Source organism: Lolium rigidum, chromosome 1 (genome assembly GCF_022539505.1).
Source record: "Lolium rigidum isolate FL_2022 chromosome 1, APGP_CSIRO_Lrig_0.1, whole genome shotgun sequence".
Lineage (NCBI taxonomy): Eukaryota > Viridiplantae > Streptophyta > Magnoliopsida > Poales > Poaceae > Lolium > Lolium rigidum.
The window spans coordinates 51,573,859-51,588,302 of NC_061508.1; the positions used below are offsets into that span (position 1 = coordinate 51,573,859).

The 14,444-nt window shown below is 43.8% G+C and overlaps 1 pseudogene; it reads left to right on the forward strand.

The window, feature by feature from the left end:
* On the forward strand, window positions 1-2,753 carry LOC124707788 (annotated as a pseudogene).
* The last annotated feature ends 11,691 nt before the right edge of the window (window positions 2,754-14,444 follow it).

The following is a 14,444-nucleotide window of genomic DNA, read 5'->3' on the forward strand; positions in this document are numbered from 1 at the left end:
CGGCCGATGTTGGACGTGCACTCGCTGTACATCCTGGAGCAAGAGCTACGGAGCGGGCAGTTCGAAACGACGTACCGGTGCATGGAGCGCGCCACCGGTCTCAGGTACGCCTGCAGGTCCGTGTCGAAACAGAGGCTGCTGCGGCCGGCCGACGTGGAGGGCGTGCGCCGGGAGGTCACCGTCCTGCAGCACCTCCGCGCGCAGCCCAACATCGCCGAGTTCAGGGCCGCCTTCGAGGATGCCGACAGCGTGCACCTCGTCATGGAGCTGTGCTCCGGCGGGGAGCTCCTGGACCGGGTCGCCGCCAGGGGGGCTACTCCGAGCGTCAGGCCGCCGCTGCGTGCCGTGACATCCTCACCGTCGTGCACGTCTGCCACTGCATGGGGATCATGCACCGGGACCTCAGGCCGGAGAACTTCCTGCTCGCCAGCTCCGCCGAGGACGCCCCGCTAAAGGCCGTTCACTTCGGGCTCTCCATCTTCATCGAACCTGGTCAGCAGTTCAGCACCATGCCACAAACTTTTGCATCGTATGCCACATTATTTAGACCTTAGTGGCTTAGTATCAGCGAATTTAGCATAGTTTTTGAACTTTTTGACAGAAGAGTTCATCTCAACGTTGCATATAAATCATATACTACTATACCACTTTTTCCAACAAATGCAGGGAAAGTGTACAAGGATTTTGTAGGAAGTGCAATCTATGTTGCGCCAGAAGTTCTGCATAGAAATTACGGGAGAGAAATTGATGTCTGGAGCGCCGGAGTGATCTTGTATATTCTCTTATGTGGATCACCACCTTTCTGGGCAGGTAAGATTTTCATACATCTTCTGCTCAACATACTATCACAGAAGTAAATGCTGCAATTTGCAAATCTGAGCAGAAACGGAGAAGGGCATATTTGATGCTATACTGGTGGGCCAAGTTGATTTCTATACCAGCCCGTGGCCGGCGATATCTGAAAGTGCAAAAGATCTTATCAGACAAATGCTAAACAGAGATCCCAAGAAGCGTATTACGGCAGTGCAGGCCCTAGGTACTTAATAGTACACCATCTCTGGTTATGAATATAGACCAGCTTTTGTGCAATTGTATATATAGTTTATATATATATATGGCATCCCAATAAATCGACGTCTTCATCCATGTGCAGAACACCCATGGCTCAAAGAAGGTGGTGCATCTCACGGACCTATGGATGGTGCGGCCATATTGAAAGCAAAGCAATTCAAGGAGACGAACAAGCTAAAACAACTAGCTCCTAAGGTGAATCCTCCTTGACAAAGATGACATCTACTTTGTCTTTAGGTGTAATTGAGCTGACGCACTGCTCCTTTCATTTCATCCCAAGTCAACTGCAGAGAAGATATCGCCAGAGGAAATCGAGGGCCTGAAACAGATGTTCCGTAACATGGATACAGACAAGAGCGGGAAAATCACACTTGAAGAGCTGAGGATTGGTTTGACATCAAAGATTAGCGAAGCAGAGGTTCAGAAGCTTATGGAAGCGGTAAGATCATCACTTGTATTTTGTTTCAGCATAAGATAAGTATATGGAGATTTCACTATGATTCAGGTTGATGTAGACAAGAGCGGCAACGTGGATTACACGGAGTTCCTGGCCACCATGATGAATAAACATAAGGTGGAAAAGGAGGAGGATTTGCTGCTTCCATTGCAACACTTTGACAAAGACAACAACGGGTAATACTAATTCCCCTAACCAAAAAATAGTATACTTTATCTTGCATGATTCAACATAGATTAAGAGTGATACACTTAACCAATGCTAAACTTCTGAAGCTAATTACCCACAAATCGTTATTTTAATGTGTAAAAAGAACAGACATGCAACACATGGTGAGAAAGATGGAACGAGAGTCATCGAGACAAGCAAAAGCAGTGGCATGAAGAATGAAAAGAAAGAAGCAGAACCGGAACTGAATGAACCTGAGAATGATAATGTGATAATGGAAGAGGTGCCTTCAAGTCAAGCTGAATTTGAGAAAAAACTTGAAGAAGAGTTGAGAAAGAAGTTGCTTGGACAGAAATTAGATGGTGGGACTGGGGTTAGAATTAGTGGAAACAATGAGCAACATGTACTTCAAGACAACAACATGCATGATACGGGTGATGATGGAGGACTGGAGAAGACTGAAAAAGAAGTGAATAACTATGAATACCAGGATAAAAACCATGTGGGGATGGCAGATATTACTGATGATAAGATAAAAGGTGGGACTGGGGTTAGCATTAGTGGAAACAATCAGCAACATGTACTTCAAGACAACAACATACATGATACCGGTGTTGATGGAGGACTGGGAAAGACTGAAAAAGAAGTGAATAACTATGAATACCAGGATAAAAACCATGCGGGGATGGTAGATATTACTGATGATAAGATAAAAGGTGGGACTGGGGTTAGCATTAGTGGAAACAATCAGCAACATGTACTTCAAGACAACAACATACATGATACCGGTGTTGATGGAGGACTGGGAAAGACTGAAAAAGAAGTGAATAACTATGAATACCAGGATAAAAACCATGCGGGGATGGCAGATATTACTGATGATAAGATAAAAGGTGGGACTGGGGTTAGCATTAGTGGAAACAATCAGCAACATGTATTTCAAGACAACAACATACATGATACCGGTGTTGATGGAGGACTGGGAAAGACTGAAAAAGAAGTGAATAACTATGAATACCAGGATAAAAAACCATGCGGGGATGGCAGATATTACTGATGATAAGATAAATTCTGATGCCTTTTCTAGAAAACATGAGTACAGTGCACAACAGATCGAAGAGAGTAACCAGGATGGAGGGACCGATACAGATGAATCTGCTAGTGGGACCTTAGCAGGTGAAAAATACATAGAGGATGTCAACAGTTCTCAAGTGACTACTGGGGTAGATAAAGAAAAAATTGTAGAAATAGGGAGGAGGATAAGTGGGAGAGCAAACACATATCAGATGATGGACAATGCAGTGGAGAGGTCAGAAAAATACCTGGAAACAGTGCCTGGTGAGAATGCTTTGCCTACATTCTTCAATTCTAGTGATGAACTAATGATAGCATTGCTGATAAGGTTGGTGTAGTAAATAATGATATAGAAATTAAGAATTCCATTAATTTTATTCAGTCTTAAGAGGGAGGTAGATGTAAAGTTAATTTAGCAAAAGTTCAGACCTGATACAGTTCCTTTGGATGGTGAGTCAAAATTACCTGGTTTTGATCCAAGACCACAAAGGTGTTTTTAGATACAGATACTTATGAAACTTAGGTGGTTTTTAGATACATATACTTAGGAACTAGCTAGTTAGAGAAAGTAGATAAATGTGTAGGAAGTTTAGCTGGTTTAAGTAGAAGTGCAGGATACAAAGTATGTGGTAGAATAGAGGCGGAGATGGATGCAGATGAAAAGTAGGAGATAGTTTGCTAGGAAGACTAATTTGATTATTACATTTATTATGTCCCTTAATTTTTACTAATTCCAAGGCTTCGAGTGAACCTGCAAAATAAGAACTGTATATTTTGAAGTCATTAGAGATTACAATTTATAGGTTGTACGGATTCATGGAACTAAAAAATATTGAGTGAGTGGGAGTGGTGTTTTGGCACATGGGAGCATATGCTTCCCTTACTTCACAGTACATCTTAGACGTATTTTAAAATGTTAAAATATTTGAAACAAAAAATCCACATGAACATCTCCATGTGCTACACGTCCATAAAGGTGTTTCATGAAAAATTGACTTATCATGTGGCGTGTGTAAAAGAGACAAAATTTGTTGCTAAAAATAGGTTTTTTACAAGACAAGTTTTATCTTTTTTACATAGACCAAAAAAATATAGGGTTTTCTCGAAACTTGACGAACACACATATATTGTGGAGATGTGCATGGTGTGAATTTTTTGTCAAAATTTTTGACATTTCAAAATATGTTTTTTTGGTAGAGGGAACATATGCACTCGAGAGCCAAATTGAATTTCCGTGGGTTAATTTCATACAAAATTTGAGTGTTAATATAAGTTTTACTTGTAATTTTGTTCCAGCTAAAGGTCAATATTGTTGGATGTTATTAGGAGAAAATGATAATTGTTTTGATATAATTGAACAAGGAGGCGATTTTCGTTGTAGAATTCATATAAAAAGGAAGGTCTCGGGTGAGACTTTAGTGAAAGTATATGGTGCTGCTCATAGTAGAGACAAAGATAATTTCTTGTTGAATTGTTACATATTTAGGAGGAAAATGTAAACCTTTTGTGGCAGGTAGAGACTTTAATACTATTAGAAGAGTTCTGAGCACTGCAAATCATATAAATGGTCAAGAATTTTCAACTCAACTATAGAACACTATAAAATAAAAGAGTAAGTGTTTATTGTGAGAAATTTTACTTGGTCAAATAATGAAGAAGACCCTACTTTTGAAAAACTAGATAAATTGTACTGCTTGGGATAGTTGGTTTCCGTCAAATTTTCTTACAAGCCTGCCGTGTGCTATTTCTTAACATACTCCTCTTTGAATTGTAGCAAACACTGGCTGGAAGAATGACAAGAATGAAGAACAAAAAGAACTGAAAAAAACTAGAAAATAATAATGCGGAAATGGAAGAAGTGCCTTCAAGTCAAGGAACTTGACGACCAAGAGCTGAGTAAGAAGATGCTTGGTCAAAAATTAGCACGTGGGACTGGAATGAACATTAGTGGAAATAATGAACAAGATTTTCAAAACAACAACCTGCTGGAGATGGGTGTTGAACTGTTGATGGAAGAGTGGTGAACACTGAAAGAGAAGCGAATAACTATAAATACCAGGATGGAAACCGTGTTGAGATGGAAAGATTTCACTATGCTAATCAAGGGGCTTGAGTTGAGTGACCCTGCGAAAAATAATTGTATTTATTCTAAACGTAATTAGCAAATGTTATTTAATTAATGCACAAAAATAAAGATAACTCAAGCAATATTATCTTCTTGGACTTAACTACTCAGGGGCGGGCGAGTGATGGTGGTTAACTGGTTTGTTTCTTTGTGCAAGGAGGCTAGCAAGTTTCAAAAACATTGCATATACGGTAGACATCTGGTCATACTATTTAGCATTCTCAGTATTTTTGCTTCCTTTTTTGAGCTAGCAATATTTTTTAACAATACCAAAAGTCTTTTTTTCCTATTTTAGCGCGCCTGCTTTTTTTTGTAAAGGGTCTAAATTAATTCTCATTTCCGCTTTTCCTCGGACGGGCCTGCATATGGTCCAAGTGGTCACTTCCCCTTGGGCCCAACAAAGAGCAAACTAGGGATTTTTAGTCTGTGTATCTGTCCTGGGCCCGCCCATCGAACAAACGGTTTTCACATAAGAAATAATAAAAGCTAGCGCAAACATGTAATAGCTTATTATCATCTCAAAAAAAAAAGTAATAGCTTATTAGGAATTGTAGCAAAGAGCAAACTTGATAGGAGCAAGTGCTTTTTAAAGGAAGACGAATTAACAACACACATTTTGGTCTTAGATGGACACCAAAGCTTGGTCAAGATCCCATCAAGACCAGCAGCCCTACTTTGAAGTTTCAATACCGCATGGGCCAAGCTATAGCTTAAGCACACATATAATACTACTCCGTAACTAACAGAAGGATGGGTGCATGAATGCATGCCCTTAAGATCTCTTGGTGTCGTCTTTGCAGATGAGCTGGTGTGATGGTGAAGACACCAGCAAAGCAAGTCACTAGAGTTCTTTGCCCGTCCAGTAAAGAAGCTGTCACATGCATGTCTACACTCCACGCTATAGCAACATGTAGGAGTCTCCAACATATAGTGTCCTAGAGAAATAAAAAGAAAGGGGAAAAAGTGAAAGGAAGATAAGTAAAGAGATGCATATGGAGACACACATGGTGTGATGTGACCGTATGAGTCGATCTTGCGATGTTTGCATGAAAAAAAATGTACGGATTATACGTTAGTATCATGGGAGAAAATGTTGCCCGGATTGGATGCATGGATATATGAACCGATGCCGATCGAGCTAGATGTCCAACAACTTAGGGGGTGTTTGGTGTGGCTTTTTTTGGCTTTTGGCTTTGGCAAAAGCCACCAAAAGCACCTAAATAGGTGTTTTTTTTGGCTTTTGGATTTTGGAAGCCAAAAGAATAGGATCTTTGTTTTTGGCTTCCAAAATCCAAAAGCCAAAAAAAGCACCTATTTAGGTGCTTTTGGTGGCTTTTGCCAAAGCCAAAAGCCAAAAAAAGCCACACCAAACACCCCCTTAACGTGGTACGGTTTTGCCATGGTGCCAAGCAAGGACGGACCCAGGAAAATTTACGAGTGGGGACAAATCAAGTGAGTGGGGGCATTGCTTGCTAAACTTTGCTGAATTTGAACTTTTTTCTCTCAAATATGAAAAAATACAATAAAAATTAAAACTTTGAGTGGGTGTTAAGCGTGTCTCTAGCAGCTCGACACAAACAGACCAAAAGTGTCTGTTTGAGTCGGGCTGGTCAAAATTTGGGTAAAACCCCAATCCACAGGCCCGACGCAAACTGATAGGCGTATCCGCGGCGACGCATTCGTGGCCCAAATTTGGACTTGGAATGCATCGGCAGGGACAACAAGTGAGTCTGTGCGCGTCCACCTCTAGTTGGCCCGGAGCCCGTCTGCCAAGAACATCATACCCACCTCAGACATTCACGGCCCTACCTCCCCTTTGCAACCATAGAGTGACGCCGTTGTGTGCCCTTCTACTCGCCATCGTCTGTTCGGCCCGCAGCTCGTCGGAGGACACTATTGGTGCCGGTGTTGTGGAGTGCCCTTGTCGGCCTCATTGCAGCCACTGCCTTGCCGCCCATCTACATGGAACCACCCACCGGCATTAATACCCACGACCTATTTGGCCAATTGCTTGGTACGAAAACCTGGACTGTTTTTGGGGATTTGTGACAAATACGCAACCCATTGATCCATTATTGTTCCCTGGAGATGGACCTAAGGCAATCAATCGAATTCTCCGTCAACGAAATCCTCGATAGCTCGTCGAACGATGAGCCAGATGGCTCTTCGAAACTCATGGTTGCCGCGGCCTCCTTCATCCACGAACACACTGAGACGAAGAGGCCGGTGTACAGGGGCTCAGCAAGGCCTCGCATGGGAAATTTGTTCCGCGACCGAGAGGGTGGCCACTATGGGTTGTATCGAGACTACTTCCACCCCACCAAGCCGGTCTTCACGGAGGTACTATTTCGGAAGGGCTATCGGACGCCAAGAGACTTGTTCTTGACTATTCTACGAGGCGTGAGAGACTACGACCCCTACTTATGATGCAGGCCCGACGCCACTGGTAAGCTAGGCTTCACATCTGATCAGAAGTATTCCGCAACATTCGTATGCTTTCGTATGGAATGTCTGGTGACCTCCTTGATGAGTACTTGCTAAATGAGAGAGACCACCTACCTTAATTCAAGGTACAAACATAGTTGTCAGAATTATGATTCTACTATACGATTCTACAACTTTACGACCGAAATTGAGTAGAACAATTCAACGATTCTGCTAAGTAGAATCTAAGATTTTACGATTCTAAAAGTAAGATCCCACGGTTTGCGCTCCTACCATAGAGGTTCTGATCCGATTCAGAATCACGATTTTGAATCTTTGGGTACAAGTTTTTCCGAGTTGTGATAGCGGTGTTTGGATATCTTTACTTGAGAAAGCCAACTATTGCCGACACTTCCCGACTGTTTTCGATCAACGAGGCAAGATGGTTTCCAGGGAGAAGCATATATTGCATGCACTAGGAGTAGAAGAAATGTCGACTTGCATGGCATGAGCAGTATAGCGGGCATGCCAAGGGGTGCACTATCATTCTTGAGGCAGTGGCATCACATTATTTGTGGATTTGGCGCTCTTTCTTTAACATGATCGGTTTCCACACAATGACACCAATGTGCTCCATCGCTCTCCGGTGTTCTCCATGCTTGTAGAACGCAATGCTCTGGATACGAAAAACCATACTATCTTATTGATGGCATCTATCTAGACTGGGCCACACAAGTGAATACAATCTGTAATCCTACAACAGAGAAAATGAAGAGGTTTGCCCAGAGGGCAAGAGGCTTGCAGGAAAGATGTGGAGCGGGTATTTGGTGTGGTGGCTATCGTTTGTCACCCTGCTAGAACGTAGAATGTTCAAACCATGCACAACATTATCGTTGAGAAATATTGTGATGATAGCCTCCATGACAAAGGATGGAAATTTGAGTGTGAGTTGGTTGATCCGTAGTCAGGGGCAACAATGTTCGAGGCTTATCTCCATATGCACATCGAGCTCCCTGATAGCCACATATCTTCTTGTGTCCAAGCGGGTATTTTTGAGCATTAGCGGCAGGGCATGAGGAGAACGAGGAGTAGTCATCGCGTGCAGTTTTATTTTTTTAATTATGATCTAATGAGTAAGAGTGCATGTGAACTTTGTCGACTATTTGTTATTTGGATGTAATAAGGAACTTAACATTATTTTATTGCAACATTATTATTTTCTAGGGATTTCTATTTTCGTGCCCTCGGCTCCTTAGTTGTACTCAGTTTTCCCCAGCTCCTTAGTTTTTCCTCAGTTTTACCCAAACGTTTGTCTGAACCGCAGAAGGAGCTCGGACGGAAGGAATCCGTTAAGTTGACCGTTCCGTCGCCGACGAGTGGGGTCGTGTCGTTTGTGGGGTCGCGTCGTGTGGGACCGCGTCGTGTGGGGCTGGTAGGAAGGGACCGCGTGGGACAGGACGAGGCCGTGTTTGTGGGGTCGTAGCGTGTAGAGCCGTAGCGTGTGGAGCCGTGTGGGTCCGGGACGGGGGCACAAGTGGTTTCTGTCTCTTTCGCCCAGATTAGCAGTTTTCAATGTACCTTTTTCCTCTCTATCGCTCGATCTCATTCATATTTGATAGCCCAAATTGGTAGCAAATCTAGAGAAGCTTCTCCTTCTGTTTTTTAACGCCATTCATTTCTTTATGCCTTCGTTTTTACCCTATCAGGTAGGAAATCTAGGGCACAAATCCAGAGAGAAAATATAGGATAAGCTGCATACAGCAACCAACATAGCATAGATATATTCAGGACAGATCCAAATGTAGTACCGATAGATCCAACATAAGCTACATTTTACATGAATTTAAGCTGCTCTACGAGATAGAGCGGTCACATACAGAGAGTGCAGTAGGCACGTTCAACGCCTCCAGGTAGCGCGTGTGACTCGCTTGGAGGTTGCGCAGGTGAATCCCAAGTGCTTTGTGTTTGGCCATGTACGCATGCACGTTCACGGTCCTTCCAACTCTAGCGCCATATCTGCCAATGGATTCAACATGGTTCAGCAGGGTGTTGAAGTCGGTGTCGCGGAGCCTCCTGTTGCGAAGGGGCACTTGTAAATGCCTCGAGCAAAGGGGCCATCGTATTGGCCGGACTGCAGCCTCTCGAGGACGTGACGAGTCTTGGTGTGGAAGGACTCGTCGTCGTCTGTCGATGTCGCTGCTCTCCACCTGTCACGTAGCACCAAAGATCGTGCAAAAAACACGGAGTCAATTGCAACGATGATTGAACAGAGAGTGAACAAAAAATCATGCATGATAATATGGGCTCGAAAAAAAGAGGTAGCCTCAGTTACATTGGACACACTTATATCCAGGATTTGAGTAAGTAAACCAAAGATCATGCACAACAAATTTGTACACACCAATTGTTTACTGACCAAACCCTGAATCAATTTAGGGATGCCCAAATATTCATCATCATCGGCACAAATCTTAAACAAAAGCAAATCACAAACACTAATAACGCAAGATCTAACACAAAAGGATCGAACTAGGAACAGACGAACAGTAATAACGCAAGATCTAACACAAAAGGATTGAACTAGGAACGGACGAACAGTAATAACGCAAGATCTAACACAAAAGGATTGAACTAGGAACAGACGAACGGTAATAACGCAAGATCTAACAAAAAAGGATTGAACTAGGAAGAGACGAACGATAATAACGCAAGATCTAACACAAAAGGATTGAACTAGGAACAGACGAACCGTAATAAAGCTAGATCTAACACAAAATGATTGAAATGAGATAAGAACAAGGGAACAAAGGGTTACCTCCGGCGCGTAGTCGACGATGGTGGTGTCGTAGGGGTTCTCCGGCGCGTCGTACTGCACTGGTTCGTACGGGTCCCAATCGATGGGGGACTGGACGGCGGCGGCGGCCGATGCGCCGGCTGCTACGTTGGAAGCAGCGACTGGGGCCTGGACGGGGGCGGCGGCCGATGCGCCGGCTGCTACGTTGGAAGCAGCGACAGGGGCCTGAACGGGGGCGGCGGCCGATGCGCCGGCTGCTACGTTGGAAGCGGCGACGGGGGCTCGGACGGGGCGGCGGCCGATGCGCCGACAATGGGCATCTCATTCTTCTCCATCGCCGGTGGTTTTCTTCGGGGTTTTTCTTCGGTTGTGGAGAAGATGATGGGACAGGAGAGGCGGTTGCGGTGAGCCAGTGAGAACGTGCGTCGAGGGAGAGAAAGAGGGGCTCTATAAAGACGAAGGTGGCGTGTACCGCAACACGCGTCCGCTATGCACGGCTGCAGCGTGCACCGCTACACGAGTCTAACCCTGGGACGTTTGGTGTACTCGGTTATAACCTCGAGGCCTTATACGGAAATTTTATACGTACTCGGTTTTCCCCTCGAGGACTTAGACCGGCAAGTGCAATATACTCAGTTTTACCCTCAAGTAGCTGGTCAACGAGAGAGTCAACAAATGAGATTAACATAGCTAATTGAGTCATTTCATGCGCAAAAAAATCCAAAAAAATAAAAACATAGTGGCAACTACTCATGGAGTCTTCCTACGCAACTCTGCCACCTAGAAAACCTTAACAAACATATATAAATCAAGTTTTACCACAAATTGCCACTTCTCGGAATCACTAGTGTAGCTATGAAGATGCATGGTTTTCCACCCAAACCCCTTTGCAAAACATCTTTCCCAAAACATAGTTTGTCTAAATGATGCCATAATTGTCACACTCATGTATATTTGAATTGCAAATAATTTGATGTAGCCCAATATGAATTATATTGTACAAAGCACACATTTTTCATTTTGTAATTCTTTTGTTTGAATCCCTTAGTCTATTTACTATTTATGTGCCCTTGGATTCTTAGTACTACTCGGTTTTGCCCTCAAGTACTTGTCACAAATGCTGCGAGAAGGCCAAACTTATCCTGATTGGTTGAGCCGTTGTCACACGGATCGACTCCACGAACCGTTGATCCACTGATCTAACGGGCAGTATACCCCTATCCGTCTCTTTGTGGCAACCTCTCTCTCTCTCTCTCTCTCTCTTCGTGGCCACCCATCTCTCTCTCTCTCTGTCGGTGGAGAATAAACATGAGGCATACATATTTGCGGATTTCGGTGATTGCATTATTTGTCACCCCTCTAACAATTATCAACTATCTTGAGCTGTCCTTTTCTTTTAGGGAATATAGTTTGGGATATAGTATTGGTATTTTGAAACGGCCTAAAAGTGGTATAATTTTGTTATAAACATGAGGCATACATTTTTGCTGATTTCGGCGATTGCATTATTTGTCACCCCTCTAACAATTATCAACTATCTTTAGCTGTCCTTTTCTTTTAGGGAATATAGTTTGGGATATGGTATTGGTATTTTGGAAAGGCCTAAAAGTGGTATAATTTTGGTATAAACATGAGGCATACATATTTGCGGATTTCGGGGATTGCATTATTTGTCACCCCTCTAACAATTATCAACTATCTTTAGCTTTCCTTTTCTTTTAGGGAATATAGTTTGGGATATAGTATTGGTATTTTGAAACGGCCTAAAAGTGGTATAATTTTGTTATAAACATGAGGCATACATTTTTGCTGATTTCGGCGATTGCATTATTTGTCACCCCTCTAACAATTATCAACTATCTTTAGCTGTCCTTTTCTTTTAGGGAATATAGTTTGGGATATGGTATTGGTATTTTGGAAAGGCCTAAAAGTGGTATAATTTTGGTATAAACATGAGGCATACATATTTGCGGATTTCGGGGATTGCATTATTTGTCACCCCTCTAACAATTATCAACTATCTTTAGCTTTCCTTTTCTTTTAGGGAATATAGTTTGGGATATAGTATTGGTATTTTGAAACGGCCTAAAAGTGGTATAATTTTGTTATAAACATGAGGCATACATTTTTGCTGATTTCGGCGATTGCATTATTTGTCACCCCTCTAACAATTATCAACTATCTTTATCTTTCCTTTTCTTTTAGGGAATATAGTTGGTAATTTCGGTGAATGCACACACTAACTTTGAAAACAACTATAAGTACATTTAACTGAATAATGGATTTGTAACAAGGTATCCCTTGTAACAACTTCTAGCGCTCAGTGAGCAATGATAAGAATCCGATCGTAATTATACAACAAAAAAAACAACCAGCCATCGGATTAGCTTGCTTCTTCAACTCGATCAGCTGCCTTAACTGCTTGTTCATTTTCTTCAGTTCTCCCTTCACTTCCACCAGTTCTGCATTGGGAGCATTAGGCATAATCGGAAGGTCCCTAATCGGAACGGCTCCTCTCTCCGCCGCATTCTCTACAGCAAGTCCCCCCCCCTCCCAAATTGCGCCCCCCAATAGCGCCAATTGATTCCTGCAACTGAAGCCTCTGAACGTACACATCGATCCACTCGAAATGCCTGCATTTCTTCAAGATCTGAAAACAACAACGTGAACCCTAAATCCCAAATTCGAGGGAATAACAAGAAAATCGAGAGAAAACGAGAGAAATTGGAGCGAGATCTAACCTTATCCCCCTCTCTATATGGCAAGCTCTCGCATGCAACGAACTCACGTCCACGGTTGCCGTTCTCGTACGTCTTACAGATCGACCGCTTCAGAGGCTCCTGGCGTGGGCAGTCAGGGCATCTTGTCAAAGGCACGGGTCCATACTGCGGCCATGAAGAACGGGAGGTCGAAGAGAAACTAGACATCACCCGCGTGCCGGAGAAGGGCCGCCACTGGCGGAGAAGAAGAACAATGGGGCGCGGAGAAAGAAAGGGGAAGCAATGGCACGGGCACGGGCGCGGGGCTAGCTCGGGCTCCCATTTTGCAACGGTCACCTGGGTAAGCTGTGGGTTCGGCGCGCTAACGTGGACAAGTTGTGGGTCCCACGATGATCTGGATAAGTGGAGACGTGTCCACTGCGGGGCACCAACAGCGGCCCCACTTGCCAGCACCAATCAACGTCAACTAAACGGGATTCCTTCCGTCCGAGCTCTTTCTGCGGGTTATAGACAAGGGGTTGGGGAAAACTGAGGAAAAACTAAGGATCTGGGGAAAACTGAGTACAACTAAGGAGCCGAGGGCACGAAAATAGAAATCCCTATTTTCTATATATATGTGCTATTCGGGTTGAAAAAAGTTTGTTAAGAAATAATCTATAAATAGATTGATCGGGCCAAAAATACATCGAACCGACTGCGATACACCAACCCAAAGGAACAAACGTGGTTTAACAGCAATTTTCGTTTCCACGGCCCCACCCAAACAAAAATAAATGGACATTTTTTGTTTTCTGAAATGCGTCGAGCCACTGTAGATACCCTAAGGCCCCCCACTCAACTCTACTTAGGTCCGCCCAAGTGGCCATGCTACTGGCACTCCCTTCCTCTTGCCCTAGCCATATGACAAAGGGTTAACCTTGTCAATTCCATGATGATGGACTTGGGTTTCTAGGAGGGAGGACACTGGCGAATCAACAAACCGGTCAACCAAACTTGGCAGCCGACGAGATGTATGATCAAGGGCGAATCACCAAGATTGTATTATATGAATCTAGGGTTACAAGGTGTTGCGTCTGGTTGAATCTGTCCCTCATCGGTGGCTCCTCCTAGCTAGCCCTTATATAGCGGGATAGGTCTCAGAGTCCACCTCGAGGTCGAGTTACATCATAAGTCGGTTCACCCGATATGGGCCTAGCTTTCCTAATTTACATAACGTAAGATCTTCGGCTTCGTCTGGATTTCTTCATGGGCTTTCCCCTATTCCTTCACGGGATTTGTACTAGGGACGTCAATGTTGAGGACCCGGTATGGCATACCCATGTCAGTAGCCCCGGAGACTCTATTCGAGAGCAGCAGCAGCAGCACTACTAGAGGTTATAATTTCTTAACTACGGTCGTTTCTACCCCCAACATAATGTCCTCCTCCGTAAGAGCATCTCCAGCCGCGTCCCCAAAGCGTCCCCCAAACGGCGCCTGATCGAGCGTTTGGGGACGCGTTTTCTTCGTGCCGCATTTAGGGGACGTCGCTCCCCAGCCGCGCCCCCAAACGCGGCCCCCAAACTTGTTTTTACATTAAATTCTCTTTTTTGCATTTTCATTTCAATAAAGAGG